Genomic DNA, 11417 nt, shown 5'->3' on the forward strand with positions numbered 1-11417 from the left:
TCCCAGTGGGCGCAAAACAGAAGTGCTAAGTACCCTTAAACAGGAGTGAATGCTGCACAGTAAGAATCCAGTGCCGTCGGTGCCGGGACTCATCGACGCCTCTCAGACTGCGCAGATGAAAACCCCAACGGTATTTGGAACATTAAATAAAAATCTAAAAGCACATGGTTGGAAAAATCCACCGAAGACCAAGGCGATTTTTGCTCAGTACTAGAAATGAGGAAAGACCAGTCCTCCAGATGTTGAAACTAATTAAAACAATGTGGTCAGAGTGTAGAACTGCAGGAAAACAAAATGGAAACAGAACAGAAGAGAAAACCAAGCCGTGCCCAAATCCACGCAGGCTGATTTTAAATGGCTGGCTAAAAGGTTGTTCCACAAGAGCGCTGGAAAAACTGGTTCCCAGTGAGGGGAAATGTCGAATGTTAGCCCCGTATAGTACATGGCAATAAATTACAGTAGAACTTAAATTTTAAAATGCATACTGTCATAAGCAAAAGTTGAATAAGAATACTAAATTTCTGAATTCCCTTTCACATACAAAGAATATACCATATACCAAATACAACCAGAAATATGAGAATCAGCCAGTGTCTTAAGATCTTTTTAATGGATTCCACTCCATGGTATGCAAAAACAAACAAAATATAAACGACCACCTTAACACACACACAAGCACTTCTCCAGATTTCCATTAAAGAGCCAGTTGAACTGCTCGGACACTGTCTCTTTTCCAAATGATAAAACATTTTAAGTCTTTCAGATAATTTCACAATGAGGACTTGAATTTTTCAGAAAATCATCTGCAGTAGTTCCCACTAAATTGCTGTATTATGATAATAATTCAATGAGCATCATATACTCTACAATGCTAATGAAGTGGCCCACAGATCTTGGGTTGTTTAAAATGAGGAAGCCGAGAAACCATGGAAGGAGGACATGATCAGACACAGACTCTGACTCAACCAAGTCCAGAATCCAGAGATCAGAAACCAGTTCTTACATTTGCCTGTTACTGGACCTCAGCGAACTTCTGGAACCTCAGTGTCCTCATTAATGAAAGGGAAGGAAAGCCCACAGCCTGCCACAGACTGCCACAGCATAGCAGCAGCCACAGGAAGGCCTAGAAAGTAAACAAAGCTATAAGGAAGGGAGTTGAAACCCTAATGGTGGCTACATAAGTGAGTTGCAGATTTTCACTCCCTCTTTCTCTCGTGGTCTTAACCTGAGGACACCATTCATGATGTGGTGGTGGCTGAAGTGGCTAGTAAAAGGCTGAGACGATCTCCATTTGGGGAATCCTGGAAAGAGGGGCCCCTCCTTCTCTGGCTTCACCTCGGATGAGGGCTTACCCTCAGCAGTCTATCTGACCAAAATGCCAACAGACACCCCTTCTTGGCTAGATTCTTGGGGTAGTTCTGGAGTGGCTGCATAAGGAGGCCCCCAGTTCTGTGCCAGAAGCTGAAGATTCCAGGTCACTTCTGTGCTGCGCGGTGGCAGATCCAAACCAGCCAGGTTTCCTGCTTATTAACCAAGAGGACCCTAAAACCTCCATCCACACTAGAGCTAGAGGAGAGGCCTGACCTCAGGTTACATCTAACTGAAGCAAAGAAAGGAAACAATCCAACAAACCCAAGGTTTAAGCAATGTAAAAATAAAGCTACACTCTAAGATACTCGACAAATAAATGCACCTAAAAGCATGTAATCAGCTCTCATGGGGAAAGGCGACTTGCCAGGCCAATCCTGAGAGGTTGGAACCCTGACAGCCTGAAAGCAGTGATTATAACCACCCTGTGAGGTCACTGAGAACCCTTGGAATAAAGATGAAGATGAAAAAAAAAATACTTGACAGAAACATGAAGGTTTCAAGAGGAACCAAATGGAAGATGTAGAAGCGAAAAAGTAAATATCTGTAATAAAGAAGTAAGCAGAGGTGCTCAATGGCCAAAGGAAGACGACCAAGGAGCAGCAGAAATCACCCACTGATGACTGAAGAGAAAACTGGAAAAGATATGAACCAACTTTAGGGCCATATGGAGTAACATGGAGCAGCCATCATCTGGACCGTGAGAGTCAACAGAAAGAGGAGAAAGTGAGTGCTACAGCTCATGATCCATCAAAGAAAGTACAGTGACCACAAAAGTGAGGGAGGCTGTTAAGCTGAACCATGAGAGAGAACAGGGCCCCGAGGAAAGAAGGGCTAGCATTACACATGGCTTCACGCTTACTTCTCTCCCAACCACAAAGGGAAGATGGATAGTCTTCCGTCAGATGAACACTTTATGAGATTTTGTACTACATAAAGAGACATCTTCAGGGCTTGGTGTGTGCGGATTGTAAAACCTCGAGATACAACATAAATATTTAATAAGATGATAAAAAAGCTTATTTATTTCAAAAATAAAAATAATAAAACCCCGACAGAAGCAGTCGTTAACTTGCCAGATTCAGTGAAAGACAAGAATTTACAGATTCAGTAAGCTCTGCACAGCCCCCCCCCCACATCACCAAACTGCTGAGAAGTCAGGCTGAAGGAACCTTAGAAGTGGTTAGAAGGAATTGCGACCAGACTGCCCACAAAGTACGAGTGTAAATGTCGCCGCTGCCCTTGGAAACTGGACAGGAGTGTGCTGTCTTTCCCCTTCGGCTTTCGTACTGTGCCTCCACTCACTGTACTTTCCATTTCATTTCTTTAGTCTCCCCATAGTTTTCCTGTCCGCGTTTTGGATTCCAAGAGCATAATGGAAGACATTGCAGATACATCTTCGACATTATGTCTTCTGATTAACAAAGTTGTTTGTTTGTTTGTCTCTCTTGTTAAAAGGAGACTCTTTCCTGAGCTTCCTGACCGATGCCCTGTTGTTTTGTGCGGGAGTGTGTGGGAGTGTGTGTAGGTGCGGGTGTGCATGTCCACAGTGGGGGTGAGGTGGATGTATGCGTGCAGATACACACTGTGAAGTCAGTGGACAGCCTCGGGTGCTGCCCCTCAGGTGTCTTCCTGAGACAGGGTCTCACGGGCCCATCACTTTGCCGACCAGGCTTGTTAGCTGGGGCTGAACTTGCAGACATCTGCCTGTCCCCACCTCCCATCCAGCCAGGGCTGGGATAAGACACACATGCAGGCGGCAGCCAGTCTGACTTGTTAACGTGGATCTGGAGCTCCAAACTTGGGTCCTCAGATTTGCAAAGCAAGCATTTTACATCTCCCCAGCCTGGTGGCCTTTTATTTTAACGAGTTTCTTTTAAAATTCCAAAAATTTCCTCAAATACACACAGGGTATAACAGTGCATCCTTTACTGTCTTGGAGAGATATGGTAAAGAGCAAATTCTCTCAGAGGAAAAAGATGGAGGAGATTCCTGTGCCCAACAAATCACTGTAAGACAAGTCAAGTGAGAGATAATCAAAAAGCCTGATCCTCGAAGCCACTCTCCCGAGGGTGTCTGAGAGCAATCACTAGTCTCCTCCTTACTTGGTCAGGTTGGGTGCATGTTGGAGCCATGCTTGGCCAGGCCATGCAGTCACCACAGGAGATTCAGCCTTCAGCATTAAAGCCATTGGCAGCAAAGTGGGAGCACTAACCTCTGCTTTAACCTTCTTTGCCACAAGAAACTAGTGGTAATAAAGTTAAGGCACAAACAATTAGACTCCAAGCTGACTAAAAGGAGTGCTGTCAGCGTGGCATTCTGATTTATTCATCTCTCATCCACCCTGGCCAGCTGCCCAGAGGCCGTGGAGTAGCTCACAACATCTATCGGAGCTGTATGTGCTTCCTCTTTCGGTCACACCATCATGTCCATAGGGTAATTGGCATGAAGCAGTGCCAGGATACCACAGTTACAGCAGGATGTGAAGGACAGGGGAGAGCTAGTTCTGGTTTGGGACTGATGATCCAGACACCTCCACACAGATGGTTAGCACTCTCAGGCATGGATTGGCTCTAGTTTCTTCTGATCCATGTAGGAGAAGAGCTAGTGGCCAAAGAAACCGTGGTTGACTGGAGGAGCCATCCACGCGCAGGGTCCTAGCTGTGTGCACCAACGCACCTGGCCTGGTGGGGTGAGAAGGGTGTGGTGGAACCAGCAGGCTTTTTGCTTAGTTCTCCATCCCTGGTCAGAAGCTAGGCCTTCTGAAGGATGGTTCATGAGGACCAAGCAGGACCCTGACTCTCACACAAGGCCTTGTCACTCCTTGGAGCTTCCCAAGCTTGGCCAACCCTGAAGGAGGCTTCCTGGACTTCAGGGTTCTCTCTTTAGAGAGATTATGCAAGAATATGGGGAAACAATGGAGCCTGGGCCTAGTCTGGGTTCTGCTTGGTGTCTGTGGGAAGGAGACATGGTCTTTGCTCCTTCTGTAAAGAGAAAAGGACACCCACTTTTAAAATGGGGTTTCTGGGCATCTCAGCAACATGCATGCATGGAGGGAGAAAGAGGATTTGAAAGGAGAGTCATAGATGGGAAAGAGGTGTGGAGAGGCATGGGCACTGGCTTGGACTTGCTGGTCTGAGCTGGAAAGAGTGTTAATTCTATTCTCATTTCTACAAGAGGATGGTATCAGTGAAGTCTTCCAGCCCTTCTCACACTTACTGCTATGGTTTAGCTGGAGGGCTGTGAACTGGACACTTGGTCCTCAGCACAATGCCACTGAGAGGCAGCCACTAGAAAGTCGGGCCTTGGAGGACTAACTGTGTCACTGGGGGATGGACCTTGAGATTAAAGTAGCTCTTGTAGGACCCAGACTCTTGCCCAAATTGACTGAATGAAGACTGGGCCTAGCCCTTGACTCTCCTGGCTCCATCTCTCTTTGTGGTCTCTCCTACCATGATGCCATATGTCACCTCTGATGTATACATGCTGGCATATACTCCTGACTCCCCAGAAATGTGAGCTAAATAAGTACTAAGTCTGCGGCATTTTGTTAGAGTAACAGAAAATGGACTAATACTTGTTTCCCTCCTCCATTTCTTTTTCCAACCTGCCATTTTAAGTCAGCCAGGAAAGTCTCCACAGTGCTTCCCTCATGTGGGCCATGCCACCACGTTTTTCTATAAAGTTCTCTCCCATGTGCCATGATAACTGTGAATGAATGGTGCATATTTGCCACCATGGTCTCCTTTTGTGGAGTGGAATATGGATAACCCCAGAGAATGTTCCTTAACTGACATTTTCCCCATGCTTGATTAAAATTTCCTCCTATTTAGTTGGTGCCACAACTTCCTGTTACCATTACCATCCTTGATAATCACTCGGGACACATTTCAGGCTCTTATCTTTCTGGTGGAGTTTTACTGTGCTTCTGAACTCTAGTTTACAGAACAAAGCCAGTTCAAATGGGAGAAAAACGCAATTCCTGAAAACCTAGTTTGCCAACATTTGCTCCAACTCAGCAGATGGAACTAACATCCAATGCAAGATTCACTGTAATACAGTCCAGCCATGTAAAACTTTTCACCAGAAGTCATTGAAGAGTGAGCCAGCAGAAGGGCCCAGATGCAAAGGTCAAGGCTCAAATTAAGAGAATGTTGTTAGATTAGAGTGATTGTTGGCTGAGACACCAGAAGGCACACATTTCATGGCTACTTGGGAAGAGACAGACTTTGAAAAGACGCAGATATGAAGTCTCCTTTCCTGTCCTCAGTCAGTTTCATTAAGGTTGTCCCTCGAGTAGAGAAGACAATGAAAGACATCCTGAACTGTGGGCTGCAAAGGAAAGGAACTCTGTTAGGTCAGCCAGAACACCTGGGGTATGTCAGCCCCCTTCCCTGCTTCCTTCCTGTTTTTATCTTTGTATCACAGCTCCAGAGCTGAGGAACTAAAGGGGAGCTCCCAGAGGGTGTGGCAAGGGTTTAGCCAATGGTCAACTTGAAGGTCTGTGTCTCCTTTCCAATAGGACCCTGTCACACAGCAGATACATCACAGTAAGAAAGATGAGCTCCATCCCAACCCAGAACTAGAAGGGGAGGGTGTCTATGGAACAGGGAATCCTGGCAGAAAATTCCGACAGCATCTTCAAAGAAAAAGTCTATCTCAGAAAGTGTCACAGTTTGCTCAATCCCTTCCTTGCTGCCTCTGGGCCACAGGGGGTCTTTCCTGCTCAGTGGAGACATGACTCATTTTTAATGAATAAATCAGCATCAACATTACACACAGCACTCAAAAGTTTTCCGTGTAAAATTCACTCTCTGGGTAACAGGGCACTTTTATCTGGCAAGAAACACAGGATATCTGCACAGGGACTAGCAACTGGCTGCTATCCTGTGGGGCCCTTTTGGGGAAGCCTACTGGTCAACCAATGTAGCACCAACCTATGTCTTCACAAGGCACTGACCTCCCAGAGCTGATCTGGCTCTGATTCTTGCACACACGGGCCTCTTTTCATGGCTCAGCTTCAGACCTGTTCCTCAGTCACCTGACTCTCCCAGCTGTCTCCCAGCATCACTCCTGACTCTGCTGCATTCTCCATGTTGCTCCCCAAATTATATCTCATGAAACAGAAATCAGGTATGTTGTCACTTAACTGCCCTAAGAGCTCTAATGGCTCTGGCTACTCTCAGGATGAACTTTCCATCATTACTATGTGCCTGACATATCTTTGATCAGGGTTTTTCTGTCACTCTTTTAGCAGAGTTGAGACACAAAGGATATTAGACAGGGGTGAGGGAGTTGGCAAGAAAAGTAGAAGCTAGAAGAGGAACCAAGGCATCCATGAGACTAGAGACAATGGCAAGGGATGGCCAAAGAGGGAGAATGGCTTAAAGAGGGACATCATGGATGAAGGACATGGACGCAACTCTTAGGAGGAGGACTGTGTGCTGAGAGAACATTTGTCTACTTTCCTCTAGGCTCTCAATGACTAAAAAATGAGACTGTTTTCCAAGAGTGATGGATGTGAGGTGTGGGTTGGGAGTTCAAGGAAAGGGTGAAGATTGAGAATCATCTTGGGAAGCTGGTGGGAGTAGTCAGAATAAAGGGAGCAAAAAGGATTTCAACTCAGAAGGATCCCTGTGCAGTCAGCAGTGACATATTTGTGCTGGTATCAGCCACCATTATTGCATGGGTTTCCTCTACCCCAGAGTATGTTACTTAAAAAATAAAACCAATCATCCACTCAGCTTTTTGAGAAACTTCCACACTGATTTCCATAGTATCTGCATCAGTTTTCACTGCAATAGCAATACAGGAGGATTCTCCCTTCCACACATCCTCACCAGCATTTGTTTTCTTGGTAATGGCCACTCCAACTAGGATGAGATGGAGTCTCAAAATAGTTTTAATTTGTATTTCCCTGATGGATAAAGATGTTAAGCACAGCTTCAAATGTCTGTATCTTTTTCCTTGAGAATTCTCTGTTCAATTCCATGGCCCGTTTTTTTCTTAGGTTATTTTCTTGATGGCTAATTTTTGAGTTATTTATATGCTTTAGATGTTAATCCACCTTCAGACCTGTGTTGTAAGTGGTGATTAATATTTACTTTTTATTTATCTTCTGGTAATGCTTGCTGTTAATCCTAAGCAGCTGTATAACCAAATCACCACATAGACACTGGGCTTATTTAGTTAACCTAGAAAACAATGCTGGGCAATAGCTACTCCATCCTTAACCTTCAAGCCCTCATAATCTCCTCACATTTAGATTTCCCACATTATACTTTCTTTTTGTGATATCTTAGGTCCAATCCATTTCTCCACGTAGTTCCAATATCTCTCTCCTCCAGCTCTCCTCTAAGCTCTCCTCTTGCCCCTTCTCCTCCCACTCATTTCCTGCCCTTTAGCTCCTCCCCTCTTTCCTGTCATTTGGCTCCTCCCAGCTCAACACTGAGTATCACAATGCAGTATTCAGATTGAAACCAGAGTGTGTGTGTGTGTGGGGGAGAAATCAGCATTTGAATGAACAAGGGTAAGGTGTATACATTTCAAAAGAACATTATACCAACATTTCCCCCTTTAAGTCCAATAAAAGGCTCCTTTTCTTTCAATACAATAATAATTACGAAATTATGAAAATTGTCAGGTAAAATCTACATGTGCAATGTCCTGTCCATGTGTATTTAGCAACTTAGGAGAAAGTATCTGATTATCCTATCTATCTTGACAAGTTAAAAGTTCTATACCTAAATTAACTTTTCTCCTTATTGGTATTCCCTATATGAAAGGATTTCTTAACTTTTAAAATTAGTTACTTGAGTAAATAGGAAGTGCATGTTAACAGCTTCCAAAAAATACAAATTTGACAGAAACAGTTTGCTGCCTGAACAATCACCCATAACTATAATGTTGGGAGCATCATCTTCAGCCTTCTGGCTCAGAATATTTGACAGACATACATGTGAAGAAGAACTCTTTAGAACTTGCTTACCCTGTCTTGGCAGAGTTTGGCAGTCGACTTGTCCTGCATTTAAGTTTGCCCATTTTTGGCAGAAGTTGTCTGTTGTGAAGTGAGGGTATTTTCTTTATCCGAGTGGCTTGTTTGCCACATTTGAAGCCATCTCCATATGGAGGTTCTTTGATGCTCATTATCTTCTTTCAGTTAGGTGGGGTGCTGCCAGGAAATGACTTTCTCATCGTCAAAGAATCTTTAAAATAATAAACACATTTTTAAATGCCATATTCTGTAGTTCTCTGAAGTTTTTGAAAACTACCAAATCATATCTATCTGTTAAACCTAGGATGTATACTCCTGTGATAAATTAGACTAGTGTCTGACATGACTATGAGTTGAATAACTAGCAATTAATTTGCATACCTAATATCCTAACAAGTTTTTAATAGCAGTTTAAAAGTATTGGAAGTAACCTTGACTTCCTATCGATATACTAAAGCTTATACCAATGTATTAAAAATACTTATTTTTGCATCAATATGCAAAATCCTATACCAGAGTTAAAATTAACCTTATTTGGGAATAACAAATAAAACCCTAAATTGAGTAGATTCAATAATCTACCTTTTTTTATTCCTATAAGATATCCCTGTATATTCCTTGTTTCACTTTGAATAAGACCATTAATAATAAGCATCTCCCAATGACAATAAAATTTCATAGCTATAGCAAACAACCAAAAACATACCCAACCCCCTTTAAGGAAAATTGGATGCTGTTCTCTTAGATTTCTTCTAGCTGACATTTTGAACATGTAGAAATCCTGTAGGGGGCCAAATAAAAATCGTTAATTAAGCAAGCAATGACATTTGTGGTCCAGTCTTTGAGTGTTGATAAAAGTCCTTAATAAAAGTCCTCTTTAGAACAGTCTAAAATGCTGGACCAATTAAGATTAGTAGCTTTCTTCAAAGTTCTCTTGGGAGCAGGCTTTGAAGAGAAAACAGCAATTGAAGCAGTTGAGGCAGGAACAAGCAGAATCGGGAACATGCAAGATGCTGGAACAGATGTGTCAATGTCTCAGCATGCTGATGAATGATTCTGTTAGGTTTGATCCAGCATCTCTGGTATCCAGTTCTTTTGTTCCACAAACATAATTTCTCACAAGCATTATAGAGCTCTGAAATTATAAACGTATGAGATGTGCAGGATGAAACTAAACTGTAAGCCAATTTTATCTATATCAATTAAAAGGTTAGCATGATTCATTTTGAGGATATTATAGCCAAGGATGTATTGGCCAAGCATTATTGAAGTTTTGGCTGGAGACATATTTTTATGTCTCAGTCAGTTTCAGAGTTGTTCCCAGGTAAAGGGATTAGCAACATAAGTTACTATTATTATTGAACATACAATCATTATCATCAAAACAAGGTTGGATAGATTAAAATATCTTTTCAGGCTCTTGCGGCCTGTTGTATTAGGCCAAGTTGCTACCTATTTCCCTAGAGAAGCCTCCCATTAGAGAGACAAGCTGGTTGCCTTGAGCAATAGAAAACGCATGTTTTAAGTAAACTTTATATAAACTCCTTTTTAATTTAGAATATAAGCATACTATAGGTATCTTGTACCTGTTTTGAGGTTTAGTCATTATGAATGCCAACTTTAGGATTAGACGACTCCAGTTTCAAGCCTTACCTCAGTCTTTGACCAAGCACTATGAACTTGGAAAGAGAATTTAAATCAGTGAACTCTCTGAAGCTTGGTTTTTATTAATAAAATAGGCATTAAATTTTATGCTCACAGAAATGTTCTAAAGATCAAAATCATTAACCAACATTTGGCATTGTGCACCAGACAATGAGTGGTGATAAAGATGCTGCTGCTGACAGTGATAAGGATGATGGTGGTGAGAGGGATGGTGGTGATAGAGATGGCGATAGGGGTGATGGCAGTAACGATGATGGCCAGGATGGTAATGGTGGTAACTGTGACAAGGAGGATGGTGATAGGGATGATCATGATAGGACAGCAGTGATGATGACAGGGATAACAATAATGACAAGAAGGATGGTAACAGTTGTAGTGATAGGGTTCATGACAGAGGTGATGGTTATAGAGGTGATGATGATGACAAGGATGATTGTCATGGTGATGATGGTGACAGGGATGATTGTATTAGTGGTAATGGTGAAAGAGATGATGATGATCATGATGCTGACAGTGATGGGGTGATGATAATAGTGATGATGGTAACAAAGATGGTGGTCATGGTAGACATAGCGGTGATGATGACATCAGTGGTCATGGTGCTGGTGGTAATAACTAACCCTAGAGAAATGTTGTGGTCCTCTAACAAATGATGCCTCCATATCTTCCAAGCAATGAAAACTATCTGGCTAGGTAAGAGACATATAAAATCTGTTTATTCCTCCTCCTTCTTCTCTTCCTCTTCCTCTCACCCATTCTCTCTCTGTATGTGTGTATGTGCATGTGTGTGTTGTGTGTTTTGTGACATGCTCTCACATAACCCAAGCTGGCCCTTCAACTCCTCCTGGCAATCCTACTTCTGTCACTCAGGTGCTGGATTACAGGCCTGTGCCATCACACCTGGCTCAGGGATATATCGGATCAATTCAGTATTTAGGAAACAATGCCTTAGGAATGATAGATGCCAGGACATGTCCAGTTCTCAAGGAGCTCAAGGTCAGTGGAAGAGGCAACGCAAGAGAAATGCTAGTGAAGTAATCTGGGTTAATAGGAGAGGGATGTTGGAGGTTCTTTGGACCAAGAACTTGGAAACTGAGCGAGATTTTGTCAGACGATAAAGAAACAATGTAAAGGAAAGCCAAGTGACACATACTCTTGCCATGTGAGTGTGACAGGGAAAGAACCTAGGAAGAATTTGGCTTTTATCCCTCCAGCAATAACTTTGAAGATTAATAATTTCATTTTTTTTAGCATTAGGAATTTCAGAAAACAATGGTATCCAGTAGATGTCACTATTGGATATATACCCATGACCTATTTTTGTGGTGGGGATGGAGATTAAAAAAAAAATAGTAAAACTGGAAACTTTGTTTTGAGAAGCAAGATTTGA

General features: G+C 42.7%; 1 pseudogene; it reads right to left on the reverse strand.

Moving 5' to 3' along the window:
- LOC132647075 (anthrax toxin receptor 1-like) overlaps positions 1 to 10339 on the reverse strand; it is a 47350-nt pseudogene extending 37011 nt beyond the window's left edge.
- Positions 10340 to 11417: the final 1078 nt, after the last annotated feature.

This window comes from Meriones unguiculatus, chromosome 14 (genome assembly GCF_030254825.1).
Source record: "Meriones unguiculatus strain TT.TT164.6M chromosome 14, Bangor_MerUng_6.1, whole genome shotgun sequence".
In the NCBI taxonomy this organism is placed as follows: Eukaryota; Metazoa; Chordata; class Mammalia; order Rodentia; family Muridae; genus Meriones; species Meriones unguiculatus.